Source organism: Mustela erminea, chromosome 11 (genome assembly GCF_009829155.1).
Source record: "Mustela erminea isolate mMusErm1 chromosome 11, mMusErm1.Pri, whole genome shotgun sequence".
NCBI classification, from domain to species: Eukaryota; Metazoa; Chordata; class Mammalia; order Carnivora; family Mustelidae; genus Mustela; species Mustela erminea.
Genome location: NC_045624.1, coordinates 74,121,704 through 74,145,963, shown reverse-complemented (window position 1 = coordinate 74,145,963; position 24,260 = coordinate 74,121,704). Strand labels below are relative to the sequence as shown.

General features: G+C 35.7%; 1 protein-coding gene across 1 annotated transcript in view; it reads left to right on the top strand.

Moving 5' to 3' along the window:
* Window positions 1-24,260, top strand: part of ZNF804B (zinc finger protein 804B) — a 526,762-nt gene that overhangs the window by 332,712 nt on the left and 169,790 nt on the right. The gene's annotated exons all lie outside the window — the stretch shown is intronic.

Below are 24,260 nucleotides of genomic sequence, written 5' to 3'. Positions count from 1 at the left end.
ATAAAATTTGATTTATTTACGATAATCAAATATCTTATTTTTCACTTTTAAGACTATAAAGAAGTTTAAGTCACCTTTTTATAAGGAGTGAAGGTTCACTTTCCCACAACAGAAAAAGATATATAAAAATTTCCAAGTTTTGAATGTAAAACCAGAAGGAATTAATTTTAAGTAGCTAGTATAAAACCAATGTGAAAATTATTTTGCTTTTCACATGTTGATTGTATATAATATTTCAAATTTACTTAAAAGGCTTTCTAAAGGAAATATAAGTTCCAAGAGGGCAGAGAGAGTGATGGTCTTACTCACCTAGTTCCTAGTGTGGAGATGGAATATATAGGTGCTCAAGAAAAGCTTGCTGAATGCATGAATTCAAAAATACTTAAGATATACAATTTAATGTTACATATTTTTGTTTCCTCAGTGAACACATGTTAGAAACAAAACCATTTATCCTGAGGCATTCTTTGAAAAAGTATTAAGAACTATTGTTTGTTATACTACAGCATTACTTGTGATCTTTAGTGTTATGTGCTACATCCTCAGTGTTTTAGTCAGATGATACAGCAAGACACAGTGTATAGGCTCTGTATAACTCAGTTTAGCATTTAGAATTCAAAGAAGTGATATTCAGTCTCTCAGAATACATAGGAATATAATGAAGAAAAATGAAAGTTCTCTCTCTCTCTCTTTATATATATATATATATATATATGCAAGATATATAACATGCTAGGGGCTGGGGGTTGGGAAATGATCATGGGTGCTTCTGGAGGCTAGTCAGAGCTGGAGGGTTCCTACAGAGAGGAACTGGAGAATTAGAAGAGAGAAGCGGGTCCTCATTCTTGAGAAGCTGAAACTATCAGACTTCTGAAAGAGTAATGGGTAATACAGTTGAAAGCTGTTTTAAATCCCAGTGAAGGGAAATAAAATTAGAAAAAAAAATATATATATATTGTGAAAGTCCATTACATCCACCAAGAGGGACTGGGGGGTAGGAAGACAAAGTAGAAAGTTACAGTAGGGGAATGAAGGATGCCTTGGGTTTTCAAACAGGAGATAGGTGGTATCATTGACTATAGTGGAGACATCAGGATTTTTATGGAAGGAAGATGATTACTTTGGTTTGAAGCTGCATGAATTTGATGACCGTGTGACTGATTCCTACTGGAACTGTTCAGCAGAAGTTGTAAATGCAGTAATGGAATTCAGACCAAGAACTAAAGTGGACATGGAGCTCTAGTTGTTCAAGGCCTACTTATTAAAAGGAAAATAAAATGAAGAAAATGGTGTTTTTCAAGAACGCAATCCAAATGGAAATGAACCTGCTAGTTTTAAATGTTAGTAAGAAAACCACTTTTTTATTAATAATTGATATCATAAGTATGTACTCACTAGCACAATGATTTCCAATCCTTTTGATATCAAGAATCACTTTTTAACATAATGATGATTATTCTCTTTTTTATGATTGTTGTCTTCATGTGTGTTTATTTGAGACTATACTATTGAGGTGTAAAGGTTAAGTGATCCTCTTAAATGAATTTATATTAGTCCCTGACATTAAATACATTGGTAATATTTTTCATATGTGTGAGTCGTCTATGATGGAATGTTCTAGAAAATATAAGCTGGTTAGATTTATTCTAGTTTTCCTGTTACAGTTACTGATGCTCCCTCTACCAAGGAACTCCTAGTGCCTTAGGAAGTATCCATAGCTGGGAAGAAACACTTCACATTTTTAGGATTCTAAGTTTAAAAGGCACAAGTTACAAAATGATTAGGGGATGCATTTGAAGACACAAAAATCATCATTTTCCTTGCTCTCACACAAGATGGTTGACCCTCTGAACTGGAGAAGAGTGAGGGGTGAGGGGGTAGTGTGGAGAAAGAAGAAAGATGCACTGTGGTCACAAACATTCTGTTCCCCTTGCTGTGAATCTGGGTGATTGGAACACATTTAAACTCTCTTGGAAGGGTGAGAGAATGGTAGAGGTGCATTCTATGTCTCAGACTTGATTTATGCAAAAGGAAGAAGCAGAGAGGGCCAGAGACAACTTCTCAAAGCTCTCAACTACTATTAAGTGGCATGGGACTTAATTTGTAAATTTTCTGTGAGCCCCATATGGGATAGCAAATCAGATAGAAGAGAGTGGTCCCTTCCCAGCAGGTGTCCCGATGAGACTGGAGAGCAAGCAAGGGATGCTTGTAGAATGGGTCACATGTCTGGAGCTAGAGATTGAGACCTCCCAATTTCCACCAACCGTCACAGCGAGGAAGTCAAAGAGAGGGCTGAGTCAGCAGAGGGAAGAGAAGACAGTCATAATACAAGTGAACTGATACACATAATTGATAATAGAATGCAGCATTGCTATATGAAAAATAGGGAAGGTAGACATAGAGAATTCAAGATTAAAAATTCTTGAATATTTCCTCTCCTTCACCTATTAGTGGGCGTTAGTTATGATATTATGAAATTAAGTAGTTGTGTTTTTCCTTTGCTTCCTGCCTGTAGAGAGCCAGGATGGGTGGCTTATCTTTCAGAAAATACACACAGAGGAAAATCACAGGCTTAAATGCCGATCGTTCAGGAGATTCCCAGAGAGAGGAGAAAGAAAAATTGTAATGGGGTCAGTGGCTTCTAAAAGAAGTATGAGCTATGAGGTAAGAGAATAAGGAAAGAATTTCAAGAAAGAGATATCTTAAGCACTTTGAATATTATATCATTATTTCTACATCTTGGCTTACAAGGGCCTCACTTTTAGAAACCTTTCCCCATTCTAGAATAATTTCACTCTCTTTAAGCAATCTCACAGTTCATCTCTGGAAAGAGGATAATATTTATTTGAAAACAGTAACACAGCAGACACTTTGAATGCTGTTTGATGCCACAGAAGCTCAAGGAGAATGATTCTATGGGATGTGGCAAGATCAGTCATCAGTCAGTGATGACCTTTTAGAGAACCATTTCCATGGAGAGCCTGCAGAAGACAAATTGTAAGGGGTTAAGTAAAAATAAATGAGGAAGGAGAGTAAGAAATGGCTAAAAAGAAAAAAAAAATGTGCCCCAAAAAGAAGTGGTTAGCAAAAGGGCAAGAGTTAGAAAGAATAACCTACTTAAAATGTAGGCTAGAAAGGAAGAAGCCACTAGAGAGAGATTCCTTGAAAATCCTAGAGGGAGAGGAGAAAAATAGTTTAGGAATTGCTGTTAAGTTAAACCACAGTTATATTTAATAAATAAAGGCTTTCCTGCAGAGTCGTGTCATTGGTATTGGAGAAAAAATGTCCAACGAATAGTTATAATCTATTCATAAGCATGAAGTGAATCACGTTTGGGTATAATTAGTAGGAGAACATCAATAAAGGAGAAAAATATTTTTAATCTACTAATAGACCTGGAATAAATCATGCATTAGGTGTAATTACTGGGAGAATACTTGGATCATTGCAAATAATTTGACAACATGATTCTATTTAATGTACCTCCTTATTTTAAATGCAAACATGATGCTTGTGATGTATTTTATTGTCTGCTTATTGTATCAGCACATTGAAGGAAAAATAAGAATCCTGTCGGGTAGTAAAGAAGAGAACTCTCCTAGAGTTGTAAGAATAGGCCAGACCTCCTAACTTTACATTAAATTTTCTTTGATGACGTTAATTTCTTTTAAATTAAATTAAATTAAATCACTTGCTCTAAATGGAATTGCTGTCCACAGTCCCAGTGCTGACTGCTGTCTCCCTGGCAGAATCTGGACCATATGACTCAGTCCCTGGGCCCAGTCACCGGGAACCACTGAACTTCTCAGTCTTTGACCTTCTGATTTCATGTTCTTTGTCACTTCTCTTCCACAGACTCTGTTGCTCCCTTCTGCATTATTGCCAAAGTCAGGGAACGTGTCTTCCATCCTGTGTCTTTCTCTTATCCTCCTCCCTTTTACTCCAACACTTAGCTCCTCTTCTTCAAGCACACCTTTCTTCATTTTCCGAAAATCCCTAGCACCTCTGAGCATCTCCTTTGTTATCCCTCATTGTTTTTTATTTTCCTTCGACCAAAGGAAAAACAACATTTTGCCTCTCTGCCCATAAAGGGAATCTATATATATTACTTGAAGTTGCTTGTCTCATGTGGTATATATTGAATACATTCACATGTCAAAACTGAGTGTATTACATGCATTCTTCGGCTAAACTCTGCTCTGGGTCTTACTGGTATAAAGACGCAAGTGCAGTAGTAAAAGGGTGAAAACCCATGGCCTTTGCCCTTGACTACACCAGTCTGGTGTGTAAGCAGATGAGAAAACTAGTGATTTCAACTTAGAATTCAGAAGAAGAGGACAGAGATGAGAGGACAAGTTAATGTTTTAGAAAAATTTATCTGGTAGGTAGGGTATGAGGCACAGGTGGGTGGTTGAGCTTTGGGGGAGTCTCACAAACAAATAGGATAGCACAGCACAACTGCAATTAGTTTGCTTATGTCAAATGATTGAAGAAAGAGCGTGCTGGTTAAATAGTGAGCAGATGGAGAGGTCCTACAAGATTTGAAACAGGGTAGTACCATATTAACACTTTCAGCCGAGAAGGAAACAGTTTGGAAGCATTGTGGAAGATGGATTTAAGTTGAAGGAACTAAAGGCAAATTCACTAGCTAGAGGGCTATTACAGTGGTAGAAGGGAGCTACTCTGAGTCTGAACAAAGGGAGTGCCAGCATGATGGAGTGAAGGGAACAGATTTAAGTAACACCTCTGTGTGTGTGTGTCTCTATGTGTGTATGTGTGTTAAATTAATAGACTTTGTATATTTTAGAGTAGTTGTCGGTTTACAGAGAAATTGAACAGAAAGTGGGGCACCAGGGTGGCTTAGTCAGTTAAGCTTTTTTTTAAAAAAGATTTTATATATTTATTGGACAGAGAGAGATCACAAGTAGGCAGAGAGGCAGGCAGAGAGAGAGGGAGAAGCAGGCTCCATGCTGAGCAGAGAGCCCAATGTAGGGCTCGATCCCAGGACTCTGAGATCATGACCCGAGCTGAAGCCAGAGGCTTAACCCACTGAGCCTCCCAGGCACCCCTAAGCATTTATCTTCAGCTCAGGTCCTGATCTCCAGGTCCTGGGATCCAGACCTGCATCAGGCTCCCTACTCGCTCAGCTGGGAGTCTGTTTCTCTCTCTCCCTCTGCCCCTCCCCACTGCCCATTCTATCTCTCAAACAAATAAATAAAATCTTAAAGAAAAAAAAAAAAGAAATTGAATAGAGAGTACTGAGCATTCTCTATGCCTTCTCAACTGCTATCTTGGTTTTCTGTATTATAAACGTCCTGCATTAGGGTGGACGCTTGTTACTGTTGAGGAACCCAAACCCAAAATGATACACTATTATTAACAAGAATCCACATTTGGATTTACATTTGGGTTCATTCCTTGTCTTGTATAGATTTATGGGCTGTGGATCCACAGGAATGTACAGTGTAATGTATCCACCAATATAGTATCATACAGGAGAGTTTCTCTGCCCTAATGCACGCTGTGCTTTATAGTTTCATCCCCCCATCTCTCTGAGTCAAACGAAATTGTTGCTCTTTTATTGTCTCTACAGTTTTGCCTTTTGTTATGCAGTTGGATTCATACAGCTTGTGGTCTTTTTAGGTGGCCTTCTTTCACGTAGCAATGCGCTTTTAAAGTTTCCTCGTGTCTTTTAATGGTTTGAGAGTCCTTTTCTTGTTACTTTTGAATGATAGTCCATTGTCTGGATATACCACAGGTTATCTCTTCACCTACTAAAGGTCATCCTGGTTGCTTCCAAATTTTGACATTTAAAAACAAAGCTGCTATAAACATCTATGTGCAGTTTTTGTGGGCATGTAGGTTTTTAATGGTTTTGGTAAGCACTAAGAAGTTTGATTGCTGGATTGTTTGGTAAGAATAGATTTAGCTTTGTAAAAAAAAAAAAAAAAAGCCACCAAGTGCCTTCCAAAGTGGCTGCACCAATTTCCCTTCCCACTGGCAGTAAGTGAGAGTTCTTGCTACTCCACAAACTCGCCAGCTTTTGGGGTCATCAGTGTTCTGGATTTGAGCTGTTCTGATAAATGCGGCATCTCATTGTTTTCATTGCAAATCCCTCTGGCTATACAATGTTGAACATTTCTTCATGTGTTTATTTGCTGTCTGTATTTTTTTTTAAGATTTTATTTATTTATTTGACAGAGAGAGATCACAAGCAGGCAGAGAGGCATGCAGAGAGAGAGGAGGAAGCAGGCTCCCTGCTGAGCAGAGAGCCCGATGTGGGGCTCTATCCCAGGACCCTGGGATCATGACCTGAGCCGAAGGCAGCGGCTTAACCCACTGAGCCACCCAGGTGCCCTGTATGTCCTCTTTGAGAAGGTGTTTGTTCAGATCTTTGCTCACTTTTTAATTGCACTGTTTGTTTTGTATTGTTTAATTTGAAGATACTTTGTTTGTTTAATTTAGATACTTTGGATAGAAGTCTTCCTGCAGATAGGTGTTTTGCAAAATATTTCCCCAGTGTGTGTGTGTGTGTAAAACACTTGTCTTTCTCAGAGTAGAGGTTTTTAATTTTGACTGAGATTGTGCTGAATACATCAAGGTGGAAAGCATGGACATCCTGACAGTATTAACAGTTTTGTTGGTTGTTATTAACATTACAAGTATTAGTTACAGTGATATGCATTGCTCAATGCTTATTTTAAATGGGCAGTAAAGACACAGGAACTAGGGATTACTTCTAGATCTCTGACAAGGGCAACTAGAAGGGTATTGTCACTCAGTTGGGCATAAGGTTTTGAAGTGATAGTGATAAATTAGATACTGGATATTTACAATTTGATTTCCACATGGAAACCAGATAATTACAACCAACATACAATTAAATAAATGGATCAGAAATATAGGGAACTAGGCAGGATATAAATATTTATAATATAAATATTATAAATATATAATTGAGTCTCTGGGTATATAAGATGTTGCTTAGGGAGAACATATGATATGACAAGATGTTAGAAAATATAAAAATTTCAGGTAGATACTGGAAAAGTTGCCCAGGAAGGAACCATAGTGAAAATGGCAGAGGTGAAATAAAAATAGAGAAATAAACAGTAGAGGAGTTGGGAGTTAAGATGGCGGAGAAGTAGGAGGACCTTGAACTTGTCTTATCCCTCGAACACGCCTACATAGTTATCAAGTTATTCTGAACACCCAGGAAGTCAGTTGGAGGTCTAAAAGAACAAAAACTGTGGTCTACAAGTAGAAAAGTGACCACCTTTTGGAAGGTAAAAGGTGCAGAGGTTCACTTGGAGGAGACATAGCAGTGGGTGTAGTGGCAGGGAGGGAGCCTGCTTACGGAGGCTGCCTCGAAGTGTTAGAAAATTATTTTGGAAGCCACAAAGGAAAAGAATGTCAAGAAGGAAATTTATCAGCAGTGCCAAATGTAGTAAAATAATATGAAGGGTAAAAGTGCAAAGGAAAATAGTAATTCATGGACATTCATGGAATTGGTAAAGCCAGAATGTAGACAACTCATTAAAAAAATGCTTACCTTGGGAGAGGGGACAGTATAATTAAAGAGAAATGATAGAGGGGTTATGGAGAGTTTTCACATTATCATTACAATTGCCACCATTAGAATAATTGTCATTATCATCATTATGATCATCATTACTTAACTGTAATAAATTGGAGTCTGTTTATACATTAAGGGCAAAGAATAAGTAGAAGGATTGAAAGAGAGAAACAGAGGTGTTTTCCCAGAGTCATGTAAGGGATGTGAGTCCAAGCACAAGTACAAAGAATTAACCTGGACAAAATTTCTCCCACGCCATTAATAAATGAATAGAGAACTTGTCGAAAAATAACAGCAAGCTTGGTATTTGGGCTCTGGTTTTAAAAAATGAATATAAATTCTTAGTATCTAATAAATATCTAACAAAACTTAATACAAATATTTCTGCTCTGATCCTGAATAAATGTTCAAGAAAATATTCGACTAGCTTATTTCCAATATTTTACTTTCAAACTTAGCCCTGATTTATTGGAGGAAAAGTATGGAAATTTGTAAGTCCTTCTCCCTGAAATCATGCAAAATATGTGCAGGTAAAATTGAGACATGGTCAGTGAGGCATCTCACCAAGCTTTTTCCCCTTACTGTGAGTAATGACAATGCAGTGATGTCAGATATTGTCATAAATTCATATTTCTCAGCAGGCTGTTTTCTCGTGTCTCAGCAGCTTTCTTGTGTCTCTAGAGGTTGGTAGCAAGGGACTCTATTTTCCTATCTTCCCCTCTTCCTTTTTCCTGTGAGTTCCTCTAATGAAAGGAATTTGGCTAAGAAATTTGGAAAATATGGTTTGTGGGGTTGGGGGACAGCTGCCCCCCTTAAGATGCACAGCTGAACACAAAGGAATAGGAAAGTCAGCTATGGGCAAACAAAATGATGACTGGCAAAATGAACTTTCCACTAAGACCATTCTTTGAAAAGATTCTAGGATAAAAGAGGGTTTTAAATAAAAGATCTGACATCCACTCAACAGTACACTTGAATTCAGGACATTCCAAACAGGAACCCAAAGATCTGATTTCTAATGCTAGAGTTTTTACTCTTAACAGAAAGCTAAGGAAGGCATCTACCACAAACTTACATTCTTGGGAAGATTTGAAGAGATTGATGTTTTGAGCTGGCCCGCTGTCTCTTGTCCTGGAGATTTTCCCACCCCAGGGAGATGCACCACGTTAAGATAACACATAGGTGAGTTTATGAGTGTAATTACGCAGTAGGAAACAAGGCAGTGTGGGAGAAAAGAGCAAGACATCTTAACCCCAGATATATGGTCAAGGAGATACATTTTAGAAAGATTGGCACCTGAAACTTGATTCCTGTAAAATATCATAACCTTCTATCTCTTGGGAAGTCTTACTGAACTTCTACACGTGTGCAAGCTTCACCTTGCAGATTGCTCCTATAGATAACTTTTTAAAAAAACGTGCATAAGGAAGTGAAAAGTTATACTCGAAAGCAGGAAAACGAGGGAAAAGGAATTATCTTTCCTGTTTTCATTCTGCTCTGAATTCCTCTATGAATTCATATTAATGTCAGCGTGGGTAGCTTGGAGCTGAAGTGCTGGATTTACAGATCATCAGCTTGAAATTTGAAGTGATCAAATTTAATTCAGTTTTAATGAGGTCTTTCTCTTGCAACGTTTCGTATCACACTCCTCCTTCCATGGGTGCTATGGTGAAGATAGGTGTTCAGTGGCTGTCCTCAGATCTATGGCCAGCTTCCCTTAAGAAGTCCATCCTCCTATCCGAGGGTGTCCTGGAGTTTTCTTATCACTAGTCGTGTCTTCAGGCAGGTTCCAAACTGCTCAAGTTGGGACGGTTTTCTCTTCTGGGCATGCCTTGTACCTGAGGTCTGCTCCTCTCAACCTCTGGTCTTTTTCCAAGTTTCAGATCCTCTCTTCTGTGTCTCTAGCTAGAAGCTGCTGGTAAATTAAGGCATTATTTGGCGCAAGCCAAGAGCAAGTAAGTGCAAGCACTATCTTAAACCTTCTCTCTGCCCCACCCTGCCACACTCTAATGGCCCCGTCACAGGAGTGGAGGGCACTGTCTCTCCAAATGCACCAGTGGGAGATAGACAGGGCACCATCCTTCTCTCCTTAAATTCTGTACCTCTCGCTAGGCTTAGGTCCATAAATGAGAGGTAGTTTGGTCTCACTCCTAGTATCAATTCTTAATAATCACATTTAATGATAATTTATTAATAAATTAATTTGAAGCTCAAAACAAGCATTGATCCTTTTGTCCTAGCCTTAATGCATTTTATTCCTGAAATTTTAATGCCATGTGTTCAGTGGATAAAACATCCAGTCAACTAGTGAAAAACATACTGTCTCAAAAACATTATTATCTTTACATTTGCTTTACGGGCAGAATGGACACACATATTTTTCACATAATTGGCTTTCCAAATAGCACCATTTTACTTTACCTAAGGTCAAACATCCATAAAATAAATTATGCTATTTGAGAAAATAAATTATATTGCAAGTGTAAAATTGCATTAAACTACTGTTATAAATTTGTTAAGTACTCAATGGACATAATGACAAGGAGAAACTAAATGATCTGGAAGGCATTATATGTTATAATTTTTTGATAGAGATGTTTTCAATAAACTTATTTATTGAAGTGTAACATGAAGACAGACATGCACAAATCCTAAGGCTATAGAAAGCCTTACCATTAATATGGATGCATTGTTCAAATTCTCAGGAATATTCTAGAAACAGCATTTCTATTTAACCTGAACTGCTCTATTCCCATTTGACCCCTGTCCAGAACTACAACTGTGTACTTAAAATGGATTAAAAGAATAAATCTCCATTTTTGAGTGTACGTACAATTCCCCCTCCATTTAGGTTAATAGCTACCAACAGTGATATATTCTTATCATGGCCAAATTTTCTTTCTCTATTAGAGGTTTTCAACTGTTCTAATATGATTTTTATCCTAGGGAGTAATAGGTAAAGAATTTCTGAAATATGTTTCTTTATTTTTATAAACTACTAGTGTTGTCACTGTTCCAAGCCCAGTAGACTTGATGGTATTAATGTATACTAGAATATTTGTGATTTTTCTCCCTTAGCTTTTTCATAGTTCTCTGATAAGACAGGCATTTGATTACATTAAGAAATTATGCACATTTAAATAATGATAGAACCCTAAGAAAATTGTATTGTGACCTTAAGAAATAATAGTTCTTTGCAGGGTGTTACCTTTTGTAACCTTGTCAATTTCTAAATGGACAATCAAGCTTTTGGCTAATTGCAGTCATCCTTATTAGTGAGTATTAATTAAGCAATTATTAAAAGGTCAACAAAAAGGATTTTTTAAATTGAAAATAGACCAGACTTCTAAATAAAGCATTTGTGCTATCTGTGGGTTTAATATGTATATGATTTATGACAAGCATGGTTATTAAAAACCTTATATTTCTGTCTTACTTACTTATTGGGCAACAGTAGTTTCATTTTAACTGTGTGTTGCCTCTTCTGCTCCACATGGAAAGTCCTCAGAAGAATGAGTCTCCATTTCTATATTTGGTCCTCAAAGCCCAAATGGGGTATTTTGAGTCTTTATATACTCTGCGATTAAAATAAAATTACCTATAACTATTTCTTGTATAACTTTGAAGAAAAGTGAAGTAAATTGGACCTAAAATTATGTTTAAGTGTTCAAAGATTAAGCTTCATTTCTAGAGGTAATAAAGCCTCCTTACCAATTACTCTGGTTAACAGTGCAGTGACTTCATTTTTGTGAAAGCAACTTACACCCATGATCTTCACTCCTATTTTACTTACTAGCATAGTTCTTTACATGTCCTTGTAATGACAAAATTAAAAGCTAGTATTTGGAAGATCTCTCTTTCTCTCTCTCTTTTAACAAGAGCAGACTTTTAAATGGACTGGATTCTACTAGAGCATGGTACTAGGTTGAATAATGGCTCCAAAGATATCGTATCCTCAAGCCTAGAATTTGTGAACGTTGCCATAGGTGGCCAAGACTTTACAGATATAATTAAGATATTGAGAGAGTTATATCCTAGGTTATCATGAGAGACCCTAAATGTAATCACATGTGTCTTTTTAAGAGGGAGAAAGAGTCAAATGGGACTACACAGAGAGGATAAGATGATGTGAAGGTGAGAGTGAGAGAGATGTAGAGATGCTGGCCCTGAAGATTGGAAAATGTGCCACAAATGGAGGAATTCTGGTAGCCATCAGAAGCTGGGAGAGGCAAGGTGCAGATTCTCCACTAGAGGGAGTGTGTTCCCGTTGACGACTTGATTTTGGCCCAGTGATACTGATTTCAGACCTCTAACCCCAGAAAGTGTGGCAGAGTAAGTTTCTGTTGTTCTAAGCTACATGTTTGTAGTGATGGTTTATAGAAACCATAAGAATCTCACAAAGGCCCCATGCATCATCTACAGACAATATGTATGACAGCTACTGGGTTATGTTATGCTAGAATGAATCCCTGTTTCTTTCAACTAAAATATTAACCAGATAAGGAAATTTTCCAAGTTTATCTTTCTTTAAAAACTACATTCTGTGTTCTTATAGCTTATTTACCACAACTGATGAAGTCCCTAGCTGCCTTTTAAAATAATTAAGATTGGGGAGCCTGGGTGGCTCAGTGGGTTAAAGCCACTGAGCGTCCTGGGATCAAGCCCCACATCGGCCTCTCTGCTCAGCGAGGAGGCCACTTCCCCTTTTCTCTTTCTCTCTGCCTGCCTCTCTGCCTACTTGTGATCTCTGTCTGTCAAATAAATAAATAAATAAAATAATTGCGATTGTATTGTAAGAAACAAGAAAGAAGACTTTCTCCAATCATGACTCAAAATTTAGCCATTACTCAGTATGATACCCAGTTGGATAAGTCCAAGTAATTTGCTCAATGGGGTGAAGTCTGAAAAGGTTCAAATTGTGATGATTTTCAGCCATATTGTTGATGCTGTCTTGACTGAATTGTAGGTATATTAAACTTATGGTATTTTTGGTAGTGAGAAAATTTCATATTCAAATTCCCATAATTGTAAACCATGTGACTATTGAAAAACAAGCTTTGAAAGGTTGTAATCATGATGCTTTCTTTCATAGTTTGCACATAAATATATAATCATACTTTGAAATTTAAAAAAATATTCCAGTAAAGTTTTTGGAGTTTGAGTTTTGTGACATATTCTCAGGATTGTTCATGAATACTTTTTCTTCTTTTCAACTACCTTTAAAAGTGATGGAAAATGTACTATTTGTCAGCAGACTTTGATTGTGTTGTAGACTTGATGTACAATAGGAGAAATCCTTTTGTGCCTGGAAGAAAGGTTTTGCATTTGAGAATAGCAAAGTGCAATCAAGGAACAACTAATCTTAGCCCAGAAAGGAACTGGATGTACTTTCTTTCACATGTAAAGTAAAAACTTTTTTTTTTTTTTAAGTTTGATGTAAGTATTTACTTCAAAGTACTGCCACATACTCAGCTCTCAATCTTACAATTATTTTATGAAGCATCATATTCCCACTTTATAGCTAAAATAACTAGCTATAACTACTATAACTAAAATAACTATTTAAAGGTTCAGAGCATGGACTAGTAAGTCAGAACTGGGAGGCAGGTCCAGCTGGGTCCTTCCTACCTCTGTTCAGGACTGCCTTAATAATACAGTCATTTCATTACTGCAATAATCTCATAGTTTAACTTTGTATAAAGGAAATAAGGTTTTGAATATTTTTACATTTTGTTAAATCTATCTTCTCTGAAATTACAGGAAAAAATGTCATGTGGCAAATAATGAAATAGGGCCCTGCATTGAGGAAATAAAAGCAAAATGTTACCTCCTCAGATTTACAGTGCGGTGTAATGAGTTCTTCAAAAGAAAGAAAGAAAAAAAAAAGCCATTACCTAAAGTGCCTCTGATTCTCATACTTTTAATGTGATGAAATTAAGTTCCGTCTTCAAGTGCAAGAACAAGCTATTTATTATCTTTTGCTTATTTTCGTTGTTAACTAAAATGTAAGCAGGCTTGAACTTGTTTGGGCAGAACATGGTAAAATCCCAAGTCCTCATTAACATGTTTCTTTGTCATACTTTAGTCCAAGTCCCACCCTCTCCCCAGTCATCACTCTAGAGTTTTGTTGCAGGAAGGAGTCCACAGAGGTTAGATAAGATCTGTGGTAATGCTGATGACGATGATGATGACAATGACAAATCTGACCCAAAAGGGAGTCCAGCTGTGGGGAATTCTATGGTTCAGTCACGTCTATGTCAAAGTCAGAATTCTTTCAACATACACACTCTTCTTAAATTTTATAAGCTACTGCCCCAATGAAGACATTATCTTTAGGCTCACTTCAATGAAAGAGTAAAGGAATCTAACATTTTGAGTACTTCCCATGTTCCAGGCACCGGACTGAGTTCTTGGCATATATGATCTCATGTGGCCATTGCAGTCATTAGTGTCACTGACAGTTATTCCATCCTGACTACACAACAGGATTATCCAGAGACACTGAAAATTAGCGATGCTTAGCCTACCCACCCCTGCCCCCAGAAAAATCACATCAGAATCTCTCAAGAGCCCTGAAGCAGATATTGATATATTTTCTTTTTTTTTTTCTAAGTCTCCCAAGTGGATTAAAATATGAAGCTAGTGTAGGGAAGGATCATCAGCCTTAAGGTAAAAATGTTGTTTTGTTTATCTCTGTTTGGTCAGTTTATAAAAATCAGGAGGAGTTTTTTTTTTTTTGCTGAACCACCTTTTTAGCTAAAAATACATCTATGAATATGAGGTATTGAAATATTAACTCAGTGTGCTTTTCCTCATTCTTCCTCATAATCAAAATAAATCAATAATCATAAAACTACTTAACCCAAAAGACTCTCACCTAATTCTTATACACTTTTTTTCTCTGTACTCAATTTACTATTCCCTTCTGTAAGTCAAAAGCATGTATCTGATCTAGGGAATTCCAGTGAAGAGAGTTAGAAGTTAGAATAAGAAACATGAAACATACATAGCACCTGGCCATGCATACTAACTCCCATCATGCAAGCTAATTCCTCAGGACCCACCCTATTTGATAATCCCAACATGGGAAACTACTGAGGCATAAAAACCAATAAAATTGCATAATTTAAAAATTTAATAGTTTAAAAAAATTTTGGTAGTTTTTGATCTTCTCTCTTTATTTTTTATTTATTCACTTACCATGTTCAATTTTGCCTCCAAAGTTTATTCCCACATGAGTTGGGTTGCTTTGACCTGCTAGCAACTTTTCCTGTCTAATGGACTGAAAACAGAGTTGGAACAGGTATACAGATACTAGTTAAATTCAGCTAATGGCCCCCATGAGACACATAAGAGATAGCACAGAGAATTACTTTCTTAAAATAATACTGTTTCAGGTGCACCTTTTTCTATTCTTTTAAAAACAAAGATTAAAAAAAAAAAAAAAAAAACTCTTCCCCAAATTAAAAAACGAAAACAAAAGCAAACTTCCAAACTACCTTTAATCTTAGCCTAAGTTCAATGAGTTGAATTTTAATTTAGGGATTTAAAAAAAATTTTTAATGATTTTATTTATTTATTCAACAGACAAAGAGATCACAAGTAGGCAGAGAGGCAGACAGAGAAAGAGAGAGGAGGAAGCAGGTTCCCCGCTGAGCAGAGAGCCTGATGCAGGACTTGATCCCAGGACCCTGAGATCATGACCTGAGCCGAAGGCAGAGGCTTAACCCACTGAGCCACCCAGGCGCCCCCCACCTTTTTTTTTTAACTTCCATTTTTTTTGCTATGTCCAAAGATTGCATTTTTTTTATAACACTTCAAATATTTTGCGAAGGAAAATATTAATAATAATAGTATTAAAGATTACAATTTTAAAATAGACTTCTCAATAAAGGAAGATGTTTGAGTATATTAATGATCAGTGTGTTGAATTGCTTATATTGGGAATCTGCATTGCTTTTTCTAATAAGAATAGAGCCACCACTTATGTGGCACCTACTGTCTAAGATATTGTGCATATAATCTGATTTAGTCATCACAAAACATGCTTGTTATTTTCCCATCTTAAGAGGGCAGCAGCTGAGATCCAGAAAGTTTAAGGAACTTGCCTAAGAGGTGGCAAAGCCCAGTGTGAATTCTCAGTGTGTGCTCTATGTCATACCAGTATGCCATGTGTTTCTCAAGACAATGACAGACCAGTTGAGAGTTAACTGGTTTGTGCTTAGGGCAAGAATTTGCTTTTTAGGTTAGAAGTCATGGAAGTCTCCAGTTTCCCCTAGGCCTCAGATTCATATGTAGGGATAATATGAGTTCTTCCTATAATTTTACCTGGTCAGACTTCTCTTCTGTCAAGACTTCTCTTCTGTCAAGACTTCTCTTCTCTTCTATGTGTAAGTTGTGAGGAAGACCCCAGTATAGATGGTGTACCTAGCAGACTTGACAAGTCATTTTAAACAGTTTCCTCTTTATTACAGAATTATTTTTAGTAATAATCATGAGATGAAACAAATGGTGAAAATGGCCAGAAAAGTAATGCAATTAAGAATTGTTATTGAACTTTTACATAAATGTATATGATAAAGAAATAAGTGTTTTAGTCAAAGAGTAATGTATTTTATTTTTAAATTATATTAATGTGTTTTTATGTTAAAAAAAAAAGAATTGCATATTGATCTATCATCATAGTGGATTATAACCCTACATGTTCTTTCTCCAGTCTTCCGCAAATGTCTAAAGTTTTCATACATAGACTCCAAAAAGTCTACAAAGATAAAATTAGAGTAAATCAACTTCTCATCCTTTATTTCTATAGTCATTATGCTATTGATGTCTTTTTATAAATCGCTGTTTGAATTCAGATCTAGATAGTGCCACAGAGACATGAATTGCTTAGGAACAAACTTTAATGATCCTAAACTGCTATGAACTTATTTGCAAAACAGATAGTACATGCCTGGGTCTCTCTGTGTTTGGGTAGAACTAGGAATTGTCTGAATTAACTTCCATGCACCATAGTGTTTATTAAAATGTAAGTAATAAAATGATATATATATGCATATGTATAAAGTATTTTATTATAAAAATTTTAATATATTTATTATATATTAATTATAAGTTTGTATTTAATATATTAATATTACATATTAAATATATCCTAAATTATTTTATTATCTGTTAAATAGAGGTATATTTATTTATTTATGTCATTGAAACAGCAGTAACCATAGTAGTTTTTAGAACTGTGATGTCCACTGGCCACACAGTTATTTATATTAAATTTAAATTTATTAAAGTTAAAGAAAATAAAATTTTAGTTCCTTAGCCACATTAACCACATTTACAATTCTGAATAGCCATAGGTAGCTAATGACTCCAGTGTTCGATAACACGGATATAGAAAATTGACATCATTTCATAACATTTTGTTGGGCAGCATTGATTTGAAACTTTGGGCCAAAGTTTTATTGAGGAGAACTTCTTTATTACTAACATTGGTTAGAATTGACAGTGCAAGAAACTCATAAAAATCAGACTAACTTTTAGTAGCTATCGTTATTATATAAAAATTCTCTTTAGACAATGCACCCCTTATTGCCATCGTGGGAACAGTTATTCCCACTGGGCTGCCCTGGGTTTGCCTCTGCTCCAAGAATCCATTAATACTTCTATAGCTCTCATCTAATCGCTTCCATGTGGGTGGTGGGATATAAAGTTTCTTTACCCCATCCATCAGGCTTTATCATGATTAGTGTGGTTTGGATGGCAGGTTCTCCTACCCCCTCAGGGAACATGCTTCATCAACCGTTATCCATTTTTCTCTATTACTGGCAATTCATCATAAACCTGAGCAAACCCGTGTCTGACCCTTATGAAAATTCCCATTCTTGTACCTTGGCTTTGTCTTACATCTCTAGTCAACTGCAAAGCATTACATTTTGTGTCACATTCTACTTTCCTAGAATAGTATTCCATGGTCCTATTTGTCTCTCAGCCATTCTTCATTCCATTGCAATATCTCTTACACAAAATCTGCTCTGGTCCTAGCCACCCAACGTCTACAGGAGTCATCCCTGACCCACCTCTGTGCTCCTATAGCAGCCGGTGTATACTGTGTTCACACTATTCACGTAGTGTGAGAGGTAGATTTGCTTTTCTCCTGTGCTCAAGAGAATATAAACTCCTAGAAGATACTGGAAATATCTTATTCAATTCTGAGCCCCCTGGACTCAGTTCAGTGCTTGTGAGTAGTCACTAACTAAATATCTGTGGAAGAAAGAAGAGAAGAAGAGAGAGAGTTTTACTATGATTTTGAATAACTTAGTTGCGAGTTAGGAGTAGGGGCAAGAGGACCAGCAATTAAGATGAAGTGTATGCATGTCAGTTACATGTTCAAGACTACAGAGCACTTAAGAAGATGTATTACTACAGCAAGTAAATTATTCTAATGCTTAGATAATTGCAGATGTTTGATCTCTTAGAAATTGATACCCAAAACTCTTCATGGCTCTATTCAGTTCAGTGTAAAAAGTAGATGAAAGGTCTTGCTTTGTGTTAAGCACATGCTTGAAATAGAGGATAGTAAGATGACTAAGACATTTTATCTGCACTTAAAAGATAAGTTTGTTAGGAACAAAGCACACAAAAAATGAAAGATAACTGTGATGATAATGAGAGTTAGTGTTCATTTAACACCTACAATTTGCCACTATGAAGTACAGCAGATCTTGGGTTGGGGAGAGCTAAGGTAGAAGTTACCAACCGGGTGCATTTGCTCCTCTTACCACCAATCAAGCCAGGCTCTTTAACAGGTTATGCTGGGTGAAAAGCATCAGTAAACACATTGGTTCTGGGAGTTAAGTAGTACATCACAAGTCCCACTGTTGTTTTTCTCTTAAACAGTCAAAGCCAGGTATACAAGCATCCCCAGAAATAAGGAGACACCTTCCCAATATAGCTGTAAATTAACTCTGTCTGCACAGAAAGACAGGTTGGCCATGGTGATGAGGACATAGGAAAGGAGTTTTGGTTGGAAGACTTGAGGGGAAGGATACTGATGAACCACAGGTGAACCACATAGCAAAGTAACAGGAGTGAGAGATGTTTTCCTAGAACTCTGCATGGGCAACAGGTAGACTCGAATGCCTGTAATACAGTAATATTAGTCACTATGAAGCACTTGCTATAAATCAGTAATTGTGGTAAGCACTTCATATATATAACCTTTAACCACATAAAAACTCTGTGAAAGACAGTGGTCCCTCATTTATAGTTGAGAAGACTGAACCTTAGTGAGAATAAGCCATTTGTGTAAGGTTAGATAAAAAGAAAATAATGAAGTTCCATCGGCCTATCTCAAAAGTCAGTGATTATAATTCTACAGCGCAGTCTATAGGCAAAGGTCAGTAGAGATTTGTGTTTTTATTTAAGACCAAATGCACAAAGGGATCTGGTTGGTAATTCTGAAGTACAGTTTTCTGGGTTTTGATAATTTCAAGGTCCTTGAAAAAAATGTGAGGAGTGATCTCAACCCAGAAAGACTTGTTTTCATTTAAGCCCCCTTCCCCACTTGGTCCACATTTGTAGGGAATTCCAGGACTAGTTGGGTAGTATTATATATATATATATATGTGTGTGTGTGTATATATATATATATATATATATATATATATATATATATATAAATAAATTACTCCCATGATCAATACTTGGCATCATGATTGACCTTCACTCTTCTCAAGAAGAAAACTCTAGAGACAAGATTGCCTCGTTCTTTTCAGCTGTACTTAATTTTGGCCTGTCAATATGACAGATGTCAGGGAAACTACTTGGCTTTCTTCTTAATCTCTTAGGCTTAGGGGCTGTCTAACAGCAGGCTGATTCCGGTGATGAGCTGGCTGTCACATCTGTGAATAGCACCAAGGAGAAGAGCTAAATAGATGTTTGGAACTTAATGGTATACTAATAAAATCATTGTAAACAGAAGTAATCAATTTCATGAAGTGGCCATATGAATATACTCTACTGCATCATACAGATGTACATATTGATGTGAATATATATGTATGATATTTGTATATACATTCAAACTCATGAACCACAATTTTATATAGAGAGAAATAGAAATTACCAAAAGAAGTTGTACTTGCATTGACTTCTAAACCTCTTGTTTTTGTCATTCCCCTTAATCCTTTAGTTCAAAGAAACCAATTTCTACTAAGGTAAATCTCTGTTTTTTCTCGGTCTTATTAAAAAAAAATCTTAATAGTCTTAGTTAATCAATAGTGGTTATTACCAAGTATTCACAAGTGTTTCATTAAGGGGAGAAGAAACCTGGCCATAGGTTTTAGTTTAATTTTTTTTTATTACAAAATAAAATTTAAAAATTGAGCACACTGTTTTTTGAATGATTTAAGACTAAATTTTTGTTATTTCTAGAATAATGAGTGATACCTATTTTTCCTACAGTGCATGTCTCTAGGTCTTGATATATTTGCTAAAAAACAGAGTCAGTAAATGACAACAATCAGTATATGTGTATTCTTCCTTTGTTCCCAAGTAACTGCAACTGGTAATTTTAGAGCACTATGCTGAAATTCCAATAAGATGATTTAAAATGAGTATCATACAATGCTTATGAGAGACCAAAATGTATTTTTACAGCACATATTTTTCTCTGATTATTGTTTCAAAATTGGTTTGTTTCTTGGCTAAAAGGACTCACATAACATATTGGTATTCTGGGTCCATGAAATTTTAATAGGTATTATTTAAGAAAATAGATTTTATGAGAAGGAATTGAAACAGTTGGGACAGAGCATACTGCATAAGCTTCTTTATATGTAGTCTACAATATACCAGTTTTCCTTATGAGAATCTAAAAGGGTAGTGTCATATACTGGATTTTCTAAAAATATTCGACTCTAAATCTCTTTTCAAGAGGAACTTCTTGATGGTTCCATGGTCATAAAATATGCTTTGGGGAATATTCGATTAGATGCTCTTGAAGCTTCTTAGAGGTTCAGGCAATGCTAGTTTTGGATTGAAACCAATCTCTAGTTAATACACAAAGTAATCCCTACACAGATTGCTGAACTTCTGCTTAATTAATAATCTCTACTCATTTTGTAAATAAGTTTTGGAACTTATTCATGTCTAGAAACAAGAATATCAGTCAAGAGTATATCATTAGTTATTATAAAAGAAGCATCAAAATTTTATATCTCATTGTTAGAATTTAAAGGCTTTTACTTCTTAAAATAATAAGTTTGATTTCCTTTTGGGGATCCTCTAGTTTTTAGAACACATAGAGGCTCAGTTTTTCATCTCCTTCTACAGTTTCGAAGTTCATGGATTTTTTTACTTACCAAGATTACTAGATCTTCTTCTCTTCTGTAAATGATATACCATGTGATCCCCCATGAAGACCTTTAGGTCAGTAAGGCACCACTAGTATACTGAGATAGTGACATGGTACATAGATCTTACATAAATAGCTTTACTTTTGTAACTCACATTTCTCTGAAGAAAATGCTACCTGTTCTGCCTACCTCACAAGGATGTCAGAAAATAAAAATGAAAGTAATGCATTGTGTATGAAAATGTTTTGTAAGTTGCAAAATAGTCTATAAAGACAAGGAGCTTCAATAATGATAATGATCTTAGGTCCCAACTGTACCTGATGGATTCTGAAAAATAGAGCAGCTTATAAGTTAACCAAAGACAATACATTCTCTGGCTCAAATACAAATTGTGTCAAGGCAAGTGTTTACTTCAGAGCTTTATTCATTTTGGGAAAACACTAGCAGAGATAAACAAATTTTGATACTGATTTTCAGGAGCTCTTTAAAAATTCAGAAATGAACTCTTCAAGAAACTATGAGAGTAAAACAATTGAGTTTTGTTTTTTGTTTTTTGTTTTGTCTTGGGTTTATTTTTTTGGACTATTTTTCTTCTCACAACATTGGAAGAGCACAATTCCCAAAACAGTTTTTTCCCCCCAAGTTATGGTATTGTTCAAGGTAGAGTTATTTTGAGTGAACATCTCTGAGGCACTGAAGGAAAAATATTGAAAGTGTCTCAATGATCAGAATGTTTCTTTCTGGGGAAAGTTCTATAGTTCTTTTAAAAGTACAGGTCAGAATGTGTCTTTGCACTCAATTTTTATTTTTATACAACTCCCAGATATTTCTACAACAGCTAGATATCTAAGGAAGTAGTTCAGAGAAGAAAATGTAAACCTAGCTAAGATGCCATTCTTTTTGGTGCCAGGAAAAAGCCATAGTGGTATGCTACTGAATAATATATTTTGAGGTTCATATAAATCACATATTTTATGTGATCAAATCACATATTTTTAAATATAATTAACATATTTTAAAGAAAAATATCTAATTGTACCTTCCATTGGTCAATTCAGGCTATTAGAAGTTAAAGATAAAACAAAAATCATCTGAAATGTATTTTTACTTTATCTAAAAGTATTTGTAGTTTACTCCTGTGATGTGGAACCCTCAGGATTTTTGCTACCACATGCAATCATTCTTTCTTTAGAAAAATTCATCATACTATGCATGATCTTTCATAATGTTTTGGCACTTAAATATTTTCATGGGTGTTTTTGTGGACATCATAATCACACATTTAGTATTTAGTATTTTCCTTGTATTGGATTATAATGAATATTATAATTTTTAAGATTTTTTAAATTTTTAAATTTTTTATTATGTTCAGTTAGTCAACATATAGTACATCATTAGTTTTTGAAATAGTGTTCAATGATTCATTAGTTGCATGCAACACCCAGTGTGAATATTATAATTTTTAACCATTTCCAATTGTTGGGCATTTAAGATCTTTAATATTTTTTCCTAGGATAAAAAGTACTTTGATGTACATTGCTAAACTAACATTTTTGTACAGTAGACAATTATTTTTTCAGGTTCAAGCCCTTAGATGTGTAAATGTTAAGCTTTGTCAAAATTTAGCACTTATAAAATTTTAAACATATTTCTAGATCTCCTTTAAGAAAATATAGCAGTATCTCTCTCTGTCAAATAAATAAATAAAATTAAAAAAAAAAGAAAATGTAGCAGTTTTCTCTCCAACTAAGTGTACAGAAATGTCCTTTTGCCCATCTTCCTGTCATTATGAAAGTGTTAGCAGAAATCTTTTGTCCTTTCCCAGTCTGTTAGATAAAAAGTGATGTTTCCTTATTTCTGTCTGAATTTATTTTATTAATAATGAGGTCAAACATCTTTTCATATGTATATTGACCATCCCTTCTCTCTTGTGGAATACGTTAATGCTCCCTCTCTTCTGTACTTTGTTTATATTTTTCTAATGGACATTAGCATTTTGTAATTAAAGATATTTTCTCATTATCTGTATTTTCTATTCTAAATAACTAAATTGTTGTCTTTGCATTTGATGCATCTTTAAACAGTTCCCATTTCATTCTGAAACTAACAGGAGAGCCTATGGGCATGGTATCTGATCCTTCCAAAGAGAGCCTGGTGTACTCAAATAGAACTTCATAACCATGTCTTACCTGTGGTTCTTGAGTGGTTGGTGCCAGGTGAGAGAAACTCTACCCACATTTGTCTGAGTGTTTTTGGGTGTGGTCTGAGCCCTCCTTGCAAGAAACTACAGCTGATTCTTGGTCACTCTGTACCCCGGCTACTTCCAGGGGCCGACCTAGGAACCTGCATTTAATCTCTAGCTGATTTTTTTTATGTGCTGAAGTTTGAGAACCCTTGGTTTCATTAATATTAGAATATTAATCCCTACATATATTCAAGATAGTAGTCTCAAAAATGACTTTTTAAAGGCTATTATTTTTATCCTTAGTGCTCCTTCCTTTATACATGAAGCATTATAGAAAAAGACTCTCCTACATATTCAAAACTTTAAGAAGTTCAGGTAACTCAACAAAGTGCTATTACTTTGTTAGATGAGTATCGTATTTTCTTTGGTCATTATGGCTTCCATTATGTCTGAAGTTAAATACTCAATTTTAGAAAACTCCATTGGTTGACATTGCTGTTATAATTATCTAGCTTATTGAGATACATGACATTATGGCCTTTATCCTTATTTTGATGTTGTTATTGCATATTTATTATTTATTAAAAACTGCCACAAATCATCTGGGAAGCAGGGGGAGAATGAAAATAAATGTGCTATCTTCAAGAAAACAAATGTAACAGTATCTTTTCAGGAACAGATTAGAAACATTTCTTTCCAATTGGCCTTGAGGTCTCCAAGGCAGAGAATAATATAGTAGGTGCCAGACTCTTATGTAAGTGACAGTTAACACTTTTTGAGTGCCTATCATATGCTAGGAACTGTGATAAGACAGTTATATTTATTAAACTCCCATATTATTTGGTGAGGTTAAATACTAGTACTTATTAGTACCCCCTTTCACAGATTAGGATAACAGGTAAAGAGAGATTAACTTCCTCGTGGTTACTTAACAGGTCGGTGACAGAGCAGTGATTTTCTTTCCTTTTTTTAAAAAAAATATTTATTTATTTTGGGGGGGCAGTGCCCATGAGCAATGGGGAGGGGCAGAGGGAGAGGGAGAAAGAGAATTTCAAGCAGACTCCTCATGGAGAGTGGAGCTGGACATGAAGCTCAATCCCATAGCCCCCAAATCACAACCTGAGCTGAAACAAGAGTCAGA